Below are 15,685 nucleotides of genomic sequence, written 5' to 3' on the forward strand. Positions count from 1 at the left end.
AGAGACAAAGAAATGGTGAAAGGAACAAAGTGGAAGGAAGGAAATAAGAAAGGAATATTCAAAGGACTGACTGCTCTTTATGAGAAGACAAACATCTTTATTCAGAGTTCAGTCTCCATCTAAAGGCTCCAGATCCATCATTAAATCCAAAGTAACCATTGAAAGACTTTCAGCTTTTCTTGGGGAAGCCGGTTCTGTAGCAGTGAGCTAAATCTAAAGACATTTAAACATGCCTCTTGGTTCCATGCAGCCTGTAAAGCGTTGTGACAGCTGATGTGACGAGCAGCATGTTGTTGGTGTCAGAGGGCCTTTATGATCTGCTGTCTGTGTGTGTGTGTGCGTGTGTGTGTAATGTTAATAGAGCCGATGACAGAGACGCGTCCGACAGGAACAGCAGCATTTCTGACTGATGGCTCCTGTCAGAGCTACGAGTCGCACCGCACCGGCTCTATTACTCCCCTTCAGGCCAAACCGGCACTGAGTGCTGCTGACCGACTGGTCACCTCCCTGTCCATGTTTCTGTTGGAAAACAAGGACTTTCTCTGTACAGGGACAAACACATTACAATCTAATTATTGGCTTGATGGTGGCAGAGGGAAATGTAGGTTTTTATTCTAAAGCAAATGAGAAAATCCAGTCAGTTCAGAGGCTGGTGTGAGAAGAGGACATAATGAGAACAGTCTGGGAAAATTACTACCAGTCTTTATTTTCAGGTAGGACTGATGGGCAATTAGACCATTTAGAAATCAAACTGCAGAAGCTGTTCTAAGAAAAATGAATTTTGTGAAAGTAGGTCATCACATCAAATCTTTTGGTTTATCAGTGAAAGTAACTCTTAGCCGTTTTCACACCTGACAGGCCAAGTAGACTTGGTTTGATTGGGGATCAAAGCCACAACATTTGTTACACTTTCAGCTGCTGCGGTTCACTGAGTCAAACCAACCAAACTAATTGAAAAACCTGTTCCCTTCCTTGCCTGTGGTGGCGCTCTTCCAAGATCCACAGAGGGAAAAGACAAGAAAACCTCTGAGTAAGACATGAGGGTAACTTCCTTATTCGCACAATGTTAACAAAAATGGTGCGTTGTCAGATTTTAGAGGTTGTAGGATTTCTCTTTGTGGAGTGATTTCTTCTGCTAGCACTAGAGTAGCCCCATTGTTTTGGTTGTATTTACCCAGAATGCCCTGCCGAGCATAGGTTTGTAGGCAGATTAGTTTTAGCATTTTTCAGAGTTTGATTAAGCATTCACACTTCCTGAAACAAACCGGACTTTCTAGGCAAATGGACTGGAGTTCGATTAAAGCGGACTGAAGGTGTTAATGCCCAGTTAAAACTAGGAAAACATCCATACATTGAACCATAAATGGACGGCTCTCTGTATGGACGGATGGTTGGGTCAATGAGTCAATGGATGTAGGAGTCAACAGATGGATGAAAGGTTGGGTCAGTAGATGGATGAATATACAGAATAAATAAAACTTTATTGATCCCAGTATCTATTCATCTTCCAGTCCAGCTTCAGGCCTCATTAGATTTCAACCAGCAACATTTCACTGGGGAAGTGTCCGGGTCTCGTCCGAGCGTCACTTCTATTTGACCTTTTATCTATGAAGAATCAGACACTCTAATCCGAATCCCTGCCAAATAACGGGGGTCGTGACCCCATCATCGTCTAGAAGACACTAATTTCTTCTGATCAAGACAAAAATGACAAGAGTTACCCTCATCTGACCCTCACAGAATATCAAACCCATAAAATTCATTCACAGCACAACTTTAGGCACTCGTTAGCATTTGCGCGTATTTATCTGTGTCCCAGTAAATGGCAAATATTTGTTTTGGATGTTTTTACAGTAAAAATGTCAATCCTACATAAACTGATTGAATCTGACAGTGGCTCGGAAAGCACGAAGAACTTCCACAAAGCAGGTTGTGTTACTGTACACCAGTCAAACGAACACATTGCCCAAGTGTTAATTTGTCAGCACTCTGCAGTGCTTGAATGAACAATTAGATTGCATGCTTTGTTTCAGCGTGCCATTTTGTGCCTCGCAACGAAGCAGAAATCTCTCATGAGGGGTGACAGGTTCCGGAAAAGATTTGCTTCGCCTTTTAGCACCAAACCGATTTGTTGTTTGATGAAAGAGAGACAAGGGTTCTGACCTGCGCCGCCTCCGCAAGGTAATCCGTTAATGGCACAAGCCGTAATTTAATGAAACATGAGAAAAACTTCTCCCAACCAGACAACGCTTTAGTTCCAGAGCCAATGACTGCACACACTCGCATGTTAATGAGGATTCAAACATGGTGAACCAGTGAACATCTTAACGTCTTTGGAGAGACTCACAATCAGTTGAACTGTGAAAACAAGATGTTTAATTTACCAAGTGCTGCTGACCACATCAGAGTTATATTAGCACTTTAGAAAACTTTTAATAACTTTAAATCATCAACAGAAGACAATGGTTTAATTCAATCAATCTTCAATTCATAATTCCAGATAAAAACTGTCTCTCTGTAAGCTAAAAAAAAGTAAAAAATACTAATTTATTTATTGAATTACAAGTTTTCATTACAAGCAGACAAAACACTGATGAAAAAAAACACCAGGAAGAACACTTTAATTTCAAAGGAGTGTTAAAAAAAAATTAAAATGCATTTGTACCAATACAACTTTAAATTCTGCAGTTTAGAGGATCTTTTTATTCACTTAACATTTTTCAAACCAGAGCCTGGTTTTAGCTTCAGACTAACTAAATGTGTAGTTAAACATTTAAGTTACAATCTAAATATTTGTCTCCAAACTAAATTAGTTATCAAGAAAATATTTAGCTTGAAGCTACATTTTCAGTTTGTGAACAAAATATTTAGCTGAAAACTATGTTTTGTATTCATTTAAACTTTTCAAACCACAGAGCCTGTTTTCAGCTTTAGGACCAACTAAATATTTAGTTTATAAGCTAAATATTTAGTTTGAAGCAAAAATATTTAGCTCTAAACTGAATATTTAGCTTGCTAATTAAATATATAGTTTGAAACTGACATTTTTCATTTTTGTCTTTATAAATTTACATATGACACCCATGTTTGTATCCATTTTCAACATTTATATTCACATGTTTCATGTTCTACTTTTGTACATTAGAGGTTTTATACATCAGCAAATCTGTAGAAAATGGTAAAACGTTAAAGCAGGCTTTGGCCATTTTATCAAGACAAAGAAAAACCTCTGCCTTCTACAAAGTAAGAACAGCACAGCAGCTTTTACACATCAAATAAAACTTTTTTGCATTACAGGTTGTAAATAAATCCTTTCAGAAAATCCCATTACATACCAAGCGGAGCTGAATTTTCACCCTCCAACTATCCCAGCAGGATAAATAAGATCCAAAAAAACATTCTTCTGTGAATAAGCTGAAAGCCAGCTTTCCTTTCTACAATCCTATTACAAAGACCTAATGTCAGGATAAGGCTTGATAGTGAGCACCAAGCTGATACGGGGCTCTGTCTTCTATTTCACTATCTATAAACCTCAAAGTGTGGAACTGATGGGATCTTTCTTGTGTGAGGCAGGATCGTGCATTGCATTCCCTTTGAAATCTGCAACTTTAAATGTTCTTCCAAAGGGTTTGTAGGGCTGAGTTGTTAACCTTCTGAAACACTTTGCATCTTCAAGGAGCTAACTTTGGGCTAAGTTTGGGTTTTACTACTTCTGCTCCTCAGACATGAGGCAGAGTAAGTTAGATTTGCAACGAATTCAGAAAATGCACATCTGCACAGCCTTTTATACAAACTGCTTTTGTCCAACGCTCAGAAGAACGCTGGAAAACGGCTTAATGGAGAAATGTTGTGATGATGTGCAGAGTGTCAGAAAGAGATGGAGCTTCTTAAAGAGACAGAGGCCAAATTTCAAGGCATAAAATTGCCTTTAAAGTTATGTTTGGTATGTACATTACTTTAATAGCCACTGAAGGTAATATAGCTACTTGATTGTGATATAAAGTGGCACTATGTGCCTAGAAAATACATAATACTGCCCTTTTAACAAATTTAATTTCAGTCAAAAAATACATGAACCAGAGTGAAAAATGTATCCTTTAAACATAAATATACTGCTAACTATGTAATCACTTGTAAAAGTATTAAAAACAAAACAAAAAAATACAATCATAAATTCACACAAAATTTATGATTCTAAACTAGTGGAGGAACGCAATTTAAATTATTTTAGTCAAAAACAATTTATTAACAAAGCAAGCATCATTTTCAATTAAAAAACCTTTTTGATGCTAATTTACCGAATAACCAGATATAAGAGCTCAACAACAAAGATTTCTATTGTTTCAAGTCTTGTTAAACAGTTTATTCAACCATCAGACTGGTGCCAAGTGTTTCAGGAACTCCTGATCATTCATGGAACGTCTTTAGAAATGTGGACTGTGGACACTGACATTTGTGTTGGTGTCTGCTGCACGTTTTAATTGAGGTGTTATTTTAGGCTTGTATAGGTTCACTGATAGGCTAACTCCTTCTAGCATAACTTTAACACAACAATAGTCTTTCGGCATCCAATCAGAACAGAACTCAACATGATTACCAGTTTTCAGCTGAGGGTATTAATTTCTTTGAAATGATGGAAACTGCTCAAATTAGAATGCAAGGAAAACTTGCCTTGATTGTAATTTAATTAAGCATACATTAGAAGATCATTATCATCTAAAGATGTGCAAGACATTTCATTTCAGAAAAGACAAACTGCACTAATGCAAAGAAATGCCATTTGTTGGTGGAGATATTTTTGGTGTAGATGCATATAATTACAAGGAAACACAAATTTAGGTTTGCACACATTTAGTGCAGCGACTTTCATACAGGCTCCTTCACTGTATTCATACTGTGTAGCTTGTGAATTTCTTGCTGGCAGTGTCAACGTTTTAAAGTTGCTCTTAAAATAAATCCAATGCATTTACATGGAAGATTTGACATGTTTCAGTCCCCATACTTCATTTCTTTTGTAACTTCCTTCACAAAACCAAATAAAGTGAACACAAACATATGAATCACACAGGATTTCACACGTAATTCCATTGTGATTTTAAGAACACTCCATCCATTAACCTGATGGTAGCTTTACAGATTAGTGGAGGTGACAGGAGCAGAGGTCATGGTTATTTTAATCATGATGGCCAGTGAAGTGTAACGCACTCTGATTCACACCTTCCTCTTTAGCTACACACCACCATTTAAAACACATGAATCCTCTGTTTGGATGCTTTCTGATCTGGGAATTTAGTGGGCGACTAAAAAGGACTGTATCTGAAAGAGCTGGGGAAAAAAAAATCTTGGATTGGTAAATACAGTCATTATTAGCTGGTCCAGTGAATTAGCCTCATTAGCAGTGTAATTAGTATTTTTCATGCACACAGCTTGGGTTGGGAGTGTTTTACTAAATTAGCAAAGGCCTCTCTGGTACACTGACTGAAAATATCAGTAGAATGAAAACCTAAAATCTGTACTCAATGTGACACACTCCTCTCCTGCTGTTTGTAAAACTGTCCGTCTTTGACACCAGCTGAGGAGCTAACTGCTACTAGGATTAGGCTGTGCTGTGTCAAGGACAGGAAGTGTTGCTGTCAAGAGGTAAAGACATCTATGGAACAAGAAGAGGAAAAAGGAAAATGAATAAAATATTTAAATAAATAATAACCACTGAGCTAAAAGTCAGTGTAGTCTAAAGTAGCAATGAGTGGAGAGTATCTTGTCTGCAGTGGATAGACGGTAAGAGCGATCTTCATCTTGGAAAACAGAAAATAAGCTGCAAAAATACTAAATCTTGCCAAGTATTTTTGGTCTAATTTCTAGTACAAATATCTTAGTACACTTGAAATAACAAAACTAAGTTACAAGTATTTTTTTCAGCAAAATACAGGAGCTTGTTTTAAGCTCCTGTATTAAAACAGGAGCTTAGCTTCACTAGCGAGTGAAGCTAGTACTTTTTCATCAAAGCTAGTACTTTTTCATCAAAGCTAGTACTTTTTCATCAATGTTAAGGAATAGTAATTCCTTAACATTTTCATCAATGTTAAGGAATTACTATTCCTTAACATTGATGAAAAAGTACTAGCTTCACTCGCAGATTATTTCACTTGTAACAAGACATTTTCCTATAAATAAAATAATCCGCCAGTGTACTTTTTCATCAATATTAAGGAATTATTGACTTAAAACAAACTCCAGTTTAAATCAATAAACTCTCCAAACTCTATGAGAGTTTGTTCTAAATAATCTAAGAATCATTATGAGAATTTCTTCCAGTAATAGAGCAGGCATACTGAGCAGGGTTCCAATATTTTACTAATCATGCTGAACACAGAGCAGAGACACAAAAGTAGGTCAGTGGGTAAACAAAACAAACTTCCTACTGAAAAAACCCTCAGAATGCAATATTTAGAGCTTTAATTTTGATTTGCCATGATTAATCCCTCAGACACTGTATTTCACAGGCTGCAATGCTAAATATTTGATTGGTATAAGACATACACACAAGAAGTTGCACGGTTCCTGTCTGCACAATATATTACAAATATACAGTCATGGCAATATGCAATATGTTGAGTGTAATAACTATTGGCTCATATATTCCAAACTTCCATTTGGTATGCAAACATTTGTACTATCTTCATAATAACAGGACTAGTCACCTCTGATTGATGAAAATGTGTTTATCTCTGAAATAGAACACCTGCTCTGTTTTTTTTATTTAGTCTAAACTGCTAATAATTATATTAACCGTCTCAGCAGGTCTATGTGGAGATCATTTAAGGATGTTAGTTTGTGCAAACTCTTTCATGATCACTCCCGTACCCTCCGGCGATGCCCTGATCTTCTCCGTCTTTGCCTTTATCCACAGCAGTTGGCTGCTGCCCTGCAGAGCTTTTCACATCAGCTGAGTTCATCTCCAGGACCGGAGGGGCCAAATTATAGCTGAGCATTTTATTTCATGACTAAAAGTGGATGTAATATCTCAAATACTTCAACCTAAAACGAGTAATTAGGCATCCTGGCAGCTAAGGTCAATGAAAGAAGAGGGATGCTACAAAGGCAGCAGTGATTTCTAGAGATGAGAAAAATCTCATGAATGGATTCTTTTTCAAATCCAAGAGAGGAAATTGCATTTGCAGTATTTCATTCGATTTATTTTGAAGGTGTTTTCTGAGGTATGCTTCCTCTCCAAATAATTGATATCTGAATCAACCCCCATCCAGATTCATAATGAGCTGACCTTTATACTAAATAGCCTGCAGCAAAAATCCATGGAGAGCATTGATAAATGGCAGGTTTGAGCTCCATCAAAACAACCCAAAATAAAGACTGAACATGACTCCAGGCTTTGGTGACATGATAATCATGGAGGAGAGGCGTTTTTGCACCATTAAACAAGACTGAATTATCTTGGTGTTAAATCCACCAATGCATGGCGTGAATACCATTAACTGCTTCCATGACATCCCTGCCTCATTTGTGTTAGCCTTGACATCAGCTTGTGCTCATGCAGCTTTTACAGACTAAATGAACAATAAAAAAAAAAACTATTAATTTTGATCTGACTGTTAAACACTGAAGAATTATGTTCCTATATGATGCCACAATTATTCTCTGGATAGTGTGGAAGCCATTTAAAGTAACTATTTAACCTCACTAAACTTACAAAAGCGAAAAAATATAAACATAAATAAACAAACAGTTTATTCTCAACATAAATATTTATTGAGTAAATAGTTGCACTGTAGCTCAATACATTTCTGTTTGATCAATCTTTAATAGAAAAGTCAGACGTGCTTAAAGTCTTCCGCTTCAAAATCTGCCGATAATCAGAATCTTGATTTATAGAATTTTTTGTGGCTCTGAAAGTCTGAAATTGTCACAATTCACCGTGTTTTGGTCAATTCTTTGCCGTTTACTATAGGCAAAGAATTGTTTGTAAACGTAGAGCCAAAAATTCACAGCAATAATTTGGGTTAGTTAGCCTATCATTAGCCTGCCAAAGCGAAATATTTATTCTACAAACTAAATATTACATTCTGAATCTAAATATTTAACTCTAATCTAAATATTTGGCTTCAAAGCTAAATATTTAGATTACTTACTTTTAAATATTCAGCTTCCAAACAAAAGTATTTAGATCAGAATTAAATATTCAGTTTCCAAATTAAATATTTAGTTCAGAAATATTTAAATATTTAGTTTGCTTTAGTTTGGAAACTAAATATTACCTCCAAACTATACATTTAGTCCTGATCTAAATATTTAGTTTCCAAATTAAATATTTAGATCTAATCTGTCATGCAGAAATATAATAGAAGAATCATTTTGAATCCAACATGTGAACAGGTCCAGGCTGAACTTTTAGCATCATAGAAAAAGAAACGTCAAAGATTGGAAACACAAAACATCGTTTCTGTCTTTCATTCACCTCTGAATAATTTAATAGATTGATTCTCCTCCAGTAATATCGAGCTGCCAGGTTGTCGCCTGGATTCCAGGTATGCAATCTAACTCTGAAGACCACAGCCTGCATTGCAGCTCTGTGATACAGTTGTCATCAACTGAGCAAATTCGCTTTATTGTGGAGGCAGAAAATCCATTATCCACAGAGTTTACCCAAAGTTACATTCTTGGCAAGAGAGAGATTAAAAACTGTTTAGCTTTTGGGCCAAACTTCGCCTGCATTTTCTATTCACACATTCGAGAGGCAACAAAGATGAAGGGAGGTGCTGATCAAAAGTTGAGGCTGGCAGCCTCCCCTGAGAGAAGTTATCTTCTCCACCCTTCTGTACGTTCGCAGCAGCAGCCCAGTGGATTAGACAGGGGGACGAGGGCTTGCTGCTGTTGCTTTTCCCCTCGTGATGTGAAATTCTGTCGAGGGAAGTGACAACAGAATAAAAGGTAGAAAGGCCTTCAAGATAAGAAATGAAACCCTGCACACAGACACACACACATACACATACACACACGCAGAGATGTCACCTTTTGTAGTCAAGACACAAGCTGAATTTTGTATTCTCATTAAAAATTACAACAGCTTTATAATTTCTTACTGTTAACGCTACAAAAAAAATTGCTAAGTTTTAGGGTTTTTTGTACGATGGCATATTAGGGCTGTTGAAGATAGAAAAAAAGAGAGGAGTACATTTCTGCCCAAGTTGCTGGTGCCTCTCTCCAGCTAACGTTCTGGGCGAGAGGCGGGGAACACCCTGCACAGGTCGCTAGTCTGTCACAGGGCAACACAGAGACAGACAACTATACACACACTCACACCTAGGGACAATTTGGAGAGGCCAATTAAACTGACAGTCATGTCTTTGGACTGTGGGAGGAAGCCAGAGTACCCAGAAAGAACCCACCATGAACATGCTAACTTTATGCAGAAAGACCCCCAGGCCGGGAATCGAACACAGAAACTTCTTGCTGCAAGGCAACAGCTCTACCAACTGTGCCACTGTACAGCCATTAATTACTGCTCTGAGCGTGTTATTCTTTCAGCAAATGATCTTTTTTGAGTGTATTCTCCTGTTAACCAATAACCGATTACGAAATTAGTTGAGGATTATTTCAATTATCGATTATTCACAATTTAACCGATTGTTTCAGCTCTACATATCACCTGTCAGAGTCGAGAGTTGCTAAATAAGATTTCTTTTTTAAAATACTGAATAGAGAGATGAAAACTGGAACTACAGCCTATAAACTACAAAAAGGTCTACTAATCCAGTGCTGAATTTCACTGCTCTACTTTGTGATGTCAAAGGCTGTTAATAATAAATCACCTCTGTACAATGAATAATAAACTGTTCAGCAGGTCTGATTGTGTGACATTATGGTGAGATCTGTGGTTGGTGATAGCTTGTGTTCCACTAGGAAGATACATGTTGCATGAAAACAAACGTTACAGAACGCAACGAAGACAGTCAGCCTTGTGTGATGGAGCGCTGCCTGAATGCTGCTTAATCTTCCCGTCTGATCCACGCCAGGCTTCGCCTGCGAAGCACCTGACGACAAAGAGTGACACTGATAGCAGAACAAAGAGCAAATATCAAGCAATGGCAGAGCACCTATCGGCAAATATTACTCTGACGGCTTCCTTATTTCCACAGCTTTATGTGTTTTGTGCTTAAGCTGTTGCCAAAGGGATGATGCACATCTCTTCCAGGTTTCCTGAGATCAAGGGAGCAGTTATGTTTGTTCAGAAAGCTGACGGTTGGGTTTACATGTCATGCCTGTTGGCTGAATCACTGCAGCATGGTAATACCTGCCTCTGGAGAGCGTGTCAGAAAACATCCAACAAAAACATCACGTCTGTTTTCAGAGCAGGGGGCTGAATAGATCTGCTTCAAAATGTGTCATTCTTGCTTTGTCCGTAGTGTATGTACAGTACTGTGCAAAAGTGTTCACACAGTTAACACTCATTTATTTGGTTTTTGCTTCCATGTTTTAGTCCTTTCAGGGGCACAGCAGGGTGCCTATCTCTGGTTATCAGTGGTGAGAGGTACAGTACACCATGGACAGGTAGAGAGTCCCACACTAGTAACTCATGTCCTTTAAACCAAATGATTAAATACGATAATATGGTGCAGTATCAAGGCCATGATAAGAAAATGAAAAAAATAAATACCATAAAGTCATACAATTATGAGAACAAAGTCACAATATCACAAGAATAAAGTTGAAGTAATACAAGAAAAAAGTCGTAGTATAACGAGAATAGTCATAATATGACTTTATTCTTGAAATATGGCTATTTTCATACTCTTATGACTATTCTTGTATAATTTTGATTTTATTTTTGTCCAAATATTCTCATATGACTTTTTTGCATAAGACTTTAATCTTGTATTATTTCACTACTCTTGTATGACTTTATTTTTGTGATACTGACTTTATACTTGTGATACTATAACTGTATTCTCATAATATTACTTCCTTATTTTCATATTTTGAGTTTATTCTCATAAGTTTATTTGTAACTTTTTTTTATATCACCCTAATACTCCATTATGAGATGCAGAATGGTGCTTACTTGAGAAGTAAAGTGAATATTATACATGGAATTTCACAAAACAAAACAAAAACATGGAAAACGTGTTGCATTCAACCCTCTTTACTCTCATACCTCCAAATAAAACCCTGTTCAACCAAATGCAGAGATCTATAACTCAGCTGGGCTGAACAGTCTCTGTCAACACGACGGCTTTAGCTGGAAAAGTGGTTTGAAAGAAGACATTCTTGAATGAATGTCACTGAATAGTTTGATAGTTTAATAGTGTTCCTCTTCTTGTTCCCATTGAATCTGACAACACATTAAACTGTCAAAGTTAGGTTCAAGAACAGAGCTGGAAAATGGTTGGAAAAAGCAGCGAAAATCCAAAGAAACATCATGACAGAAACCACTGACCTGGTTCACTTCGGGGTTATGTGTCATGATCCGTGTTCCTGTGTATTTATTTTAAGGTTTTTCTGTGTTCAGTTTCTGTCCTGAGTCTCTGTTTCTGCGTCTTCCCCGTTGATTGCTTCCCAGGTGTGTCTCATTCTTGATTACCCTCCCTGTGTATTTAAGCCCACTTGTTGTCTCTGTCCTTTGTCAGATCCTTGTCAGTTGTCGTCTTAGTCAGTAGTTCTCAGTTGAATTGGAAAGTCCTGAGGCTACCTTGCTCCGTCTTTTGTCAGTTGCTACTGTGTGCTATTGTCTATGCCGTGCTGCCTGATCTGGACTGTTTTGAGCTACATTCATCATTAAATTCATCTTCTTCATCACAACCTGGGTCGTCAGCATTCGTTCTCACCACCACTTACCACAACTCATGACATTAAGAGTCATTCCAGCCTCTTATAAGCAGAATGTGAAAAAAAGGAACTGGTTTCAAACTTCTTCACAGCACCATGAATGTAAATCTGTTCTCTGTCACACAGTAATTACACGTTGTCGCAGATTGGCCCATTTTGCATCAGTCCAATCCATCAATCATGTGTTTCATGCCTGGTTGCCTCCATGCTGTTATGCATTGTGCAGTTTCTCCTCTTGTTGATCCTGGATGTTCTCCCTGCTTGAACAATACGATCTGCGATAAGGTGTCTGTTAGGCCTGATAGCGCTGCTGATCAAACAAATGACTGAGCGCTTAGTTAGCCTGGAGTTTCATTTTTCACTCACTTCTCATTTTTAAGGATCTTAAACATCCATCCCATGATAAAATAAAAAGAAACAGAAATGAGGATTTATTTTTACTATTTCTACCTCAGGTTTTGAATCGTTGACTGTGGGTGAGAGTGTGTGTTTGTAAGTGTGTGTACTCACAGGCACATATGTGTTTATCTGGTGTGCTTGCATGCATGCATTAGGTCTGTATAATGTGATTATGGTATCTGCCTGCACTCCGGTTCTTTCCAAACCACACAGAAACAGACAGTCTAATCTCGTTGGTTGCTAGGAACTGGCCAAGCTGGGGAATGGACGAGGCAGACAATTTTGTATCCCCATCAAATAGCTCACCACATTGAGCTCAACTTGATCTAATATCAAACAGGGGACAAATGAGTAGCTGTGGATGGGGAGTATGCATTTGGCTGGAAAGAATCATATTAGAAAATGCGTCGTCGCTACATGTGGTCGCTGCGTGGCCGGGTGATTAGGGTAAGCTGAGGTCAGGAGACGCATGAAAATGAGCAAAGGTTTCATCCATGACAGAAGCTTAGGAAGAGAAAATTACATTCATCCATTTTCATGGATTCATTACGTCGTTTCTATGAATATTGGGTGGAATTTTTTGTCCATTAATAAAAAATTCAAAGAGAACTGTACGTGCAGAGCCTTGAAAAACTGTGTATTCAAGTTAAAGTTTTCCCCATTTTGTCATTCTACAACCAGAAACACTCAACAGACAAGTCAGGGGTAAAGTTGTGGAGAAGATTAAAGCAGGGTTAATCTTTTTTTTTTTTTTTATCAGTTTTTAGTAGAAAGAGAGAAAGGAGAAAATTGATAAATCAAAAAAATGGAAATTATTGAGCCTGTTTTCATTTATCATGCAATTAATTGATTTACTGCTTCTTGCTAAAGGCCTATGCAGAAACATGCATTTCATTTGAAGAGAGGGCGATTTTATGTAGTTGAATATGGATTGGATCGTGTTGCTTTGAGATGACATTTGTTGTGAATTGATGCAACAAAAGCAAACAGAGCTGATGTAATTATCTAATTCCACTTCATCCCTCTCATGAATGACACTTTGAATTGGATTTCTTTAGATAACCTCTCCGATGAGTCCCACTCCTCCAGAGGGGCTGGAAAATCAACTTCCACCTCAGCCAGCGGAAACATGTGCATCTTCCCCGGGTCTCAGCTGTGCTCATCCCCTGGCTTATTTACTGTACTTCCCGCCCTGTTAGCCTCTCTCATGATACTCTTTCACCTTTACAGTTCATTTTATTAGGAACCGCACAGCTGTAAACAACCACAAGGAAGCAGAGGTGGATTTAACAAGAAGGCTGTGGGGGAATGTGAAGGTAGAAACAGAAACAGAGCAGCTTTTAGCAGACTGCTTTAATGAAAGATTAGTCACAGGAATCATAAAGAACAGCCAATGTCATTTCTTCATCTTATGTTTTTTTTTTCAATAGATTGTGTAACTTCTATTTTGATTGAAACATGTTAATAGAAACTAGGAAAAATTACATTTTAAAACAGAGCATTCAATGCAAAATCTATTCTTTTTTTAAATGTCTTCTGGATTTTCTTCAATCTAAAAATATACAGGTGGCACAAAAAAGACATTCTAATTGTCACATATATTCCTTAGATACAGGCTCCCTCTAAAAACTCTTATAGCAGCCTATTTTAAAAGTTCAAACATCAAATACACCCTAATATGCATTAATACACAGTGGAAACTGTCTTATGATACTGCAGAAGTGAATATTAAAAGTCTTTCTTATCTCTGCTCTTAGGAGAACAGCCAACCAGTACATGAACTTGGTGAAAACGTTCATAACGTTTTTGTGTAGTCTCATTTAATGATAAGGGAAGATAGGGGGGAACTTGATTTTTTTGTATTTGATCAAAGCTGATCAAAGAAAAAGTGTCTCACCTTATGAAACATGTCTAGTTTCTAGGAAAAATAATCATCCTGTACATCATTCAAAAATATATATTTAAAAGCAAAGATTAGCTGCTGGAAGGCAGAGAATAGAAATGACTCACTGGCTTGTTTCCACAACATCCTAACAACCCTGCTGATGTAATTAGTAAAAGCTGTTGTTACCGGGTTTCAGCACCGAACATGAATTTTCTTATCAGACGTGATCAAAAAACCTCTTTCATTACGAAACAAGAAAGATTTTAATTAATGTTGTGGTTTTATAAGTCTGGTTTGTTTAAAAGTAAAACAATATTAGTACGTTGTGAAAAAAAAAAAAAAAAAACATCAGGAAACTTCCAGATGTATAATCATTGTTGTGTCTGTGTGAATGAATGAATGAATGAATGAAGCTTTTTAGTGGATCGTAGATGCAGATGTGAAGATGAATAATAACGTTGGTGATCACACGTCAAACGCCCTAATGAGATATTCTCTGATTAGAGATGTGTGGAGGTGATAGGATTTAGATACTGAATGAAATGAGGAGGGGGTTGTTGGTTTCTCCAGGCAACAGAAAAAAAAATGACAATCGATAACCTGCTGGCAGACACGACTGAAATTATTTTGTTCTTACGCCTGGGGTGAATACAGAAACGTCTCAAGCCACACAGAGCCGTGGATTCCTTAGTCTGGACACATTACGTCAGTTCAGAGGAGAAAACTAGTGTGTCAATAAAGTCTTTGCTTTTGATAATAGGAAGAGAACCTGTTAACTAAATTAAATAAATGTGTTTGAATTGGGGCTGAAACGATTAATGTCAATCGATTATAAAAATAATCTTCAACTAATTTAGTGATTTATCAATCGTTATCTGGAGTATACAGACTCAATAAAGGTTATTTGCTTAAATAACACAGTCAGGGCAGTAACTGAGTAAAAATTTTGAAAAAAGAAAACATTCACATTTTGCATTAAGTGTCCACTAATGGAATACTGTTATTGGATTTTAGGCAACAAAATGAAAACCACGGATTTGCCGAGTTGGTCACATCAGATCTTGGCAAGTATCAGAGCTTTTTTAGTCATTAAATCAACTTTTTTCCTCATAATTTTACAAAGTTCTTGTGGCAATATTCCATCTTTATTATGCTAATAGCACAACTATTCTCGTAATATGACCATTCTTGTATTTCAAAGATATAAAAATAATTCTCTAAGTCTGGCCCTGATATGCCGTCATACTTTCTGTACTAACCTTTGCCGCCATTTTTCTTTTCACTGTTACAAACTTCTCCATCTCTCTTCCTCCATCAGCTCTGTACATCAGTGTGTCTGCATAGGCTACTTCTTTTACTGGGTTTAGCCAGCAGCCTGTGGAATAATTTGAACACTGATGCCACCTAGAGACCGGAGGTTTGTTTACAGTCAAGCATGAACTAAGTCCTCCTGCTTCTTGAACCTCATGAGAAGTACTGGTATAATAGATTTTTTTTTTTTTTTTTTTTTTTTTTTTTTTTTTTAACCCCCTTTGTTGAAAAAAAATTTTTTAAAATTTC

At 37.2% G+C, this 15,685-nt stretch overlaps 1 protein-coding gene across 1 annotated transcript in view; it reads right to left on the reverse strand.

Moving 5' to 3' along the window:
• LOC106962048 (double C2-like domain-containing protein beta) overlaps window positions 1-15,685 on the reverse strand; it is an 80,240-nt gene that overhangs the window by 14,893 nt on the left and 49,662 nt on the right. The gene's annotated exons all lie outside the window — the stretch shown is intronic.

The sequence above is a fragment of the Poecilia latipinna genome, unplaced genomic scaffold (genome assembly GCF_001443285.1).
Source record: "Poecilia latipinna isolate Pla-1442-1.1 unplaced genomic scaffold, P_latipinna-1.0 Scaffold1365, whole genome shotgun sequence".
Classification (NCBI taxonomy): domain Eukaryota; kingdom Metazoa; phylum Chordata; class Actinopteri; order Cyprinodontiformes; family Poeciliidae; genus Poecilia; species Poecilia latipinna.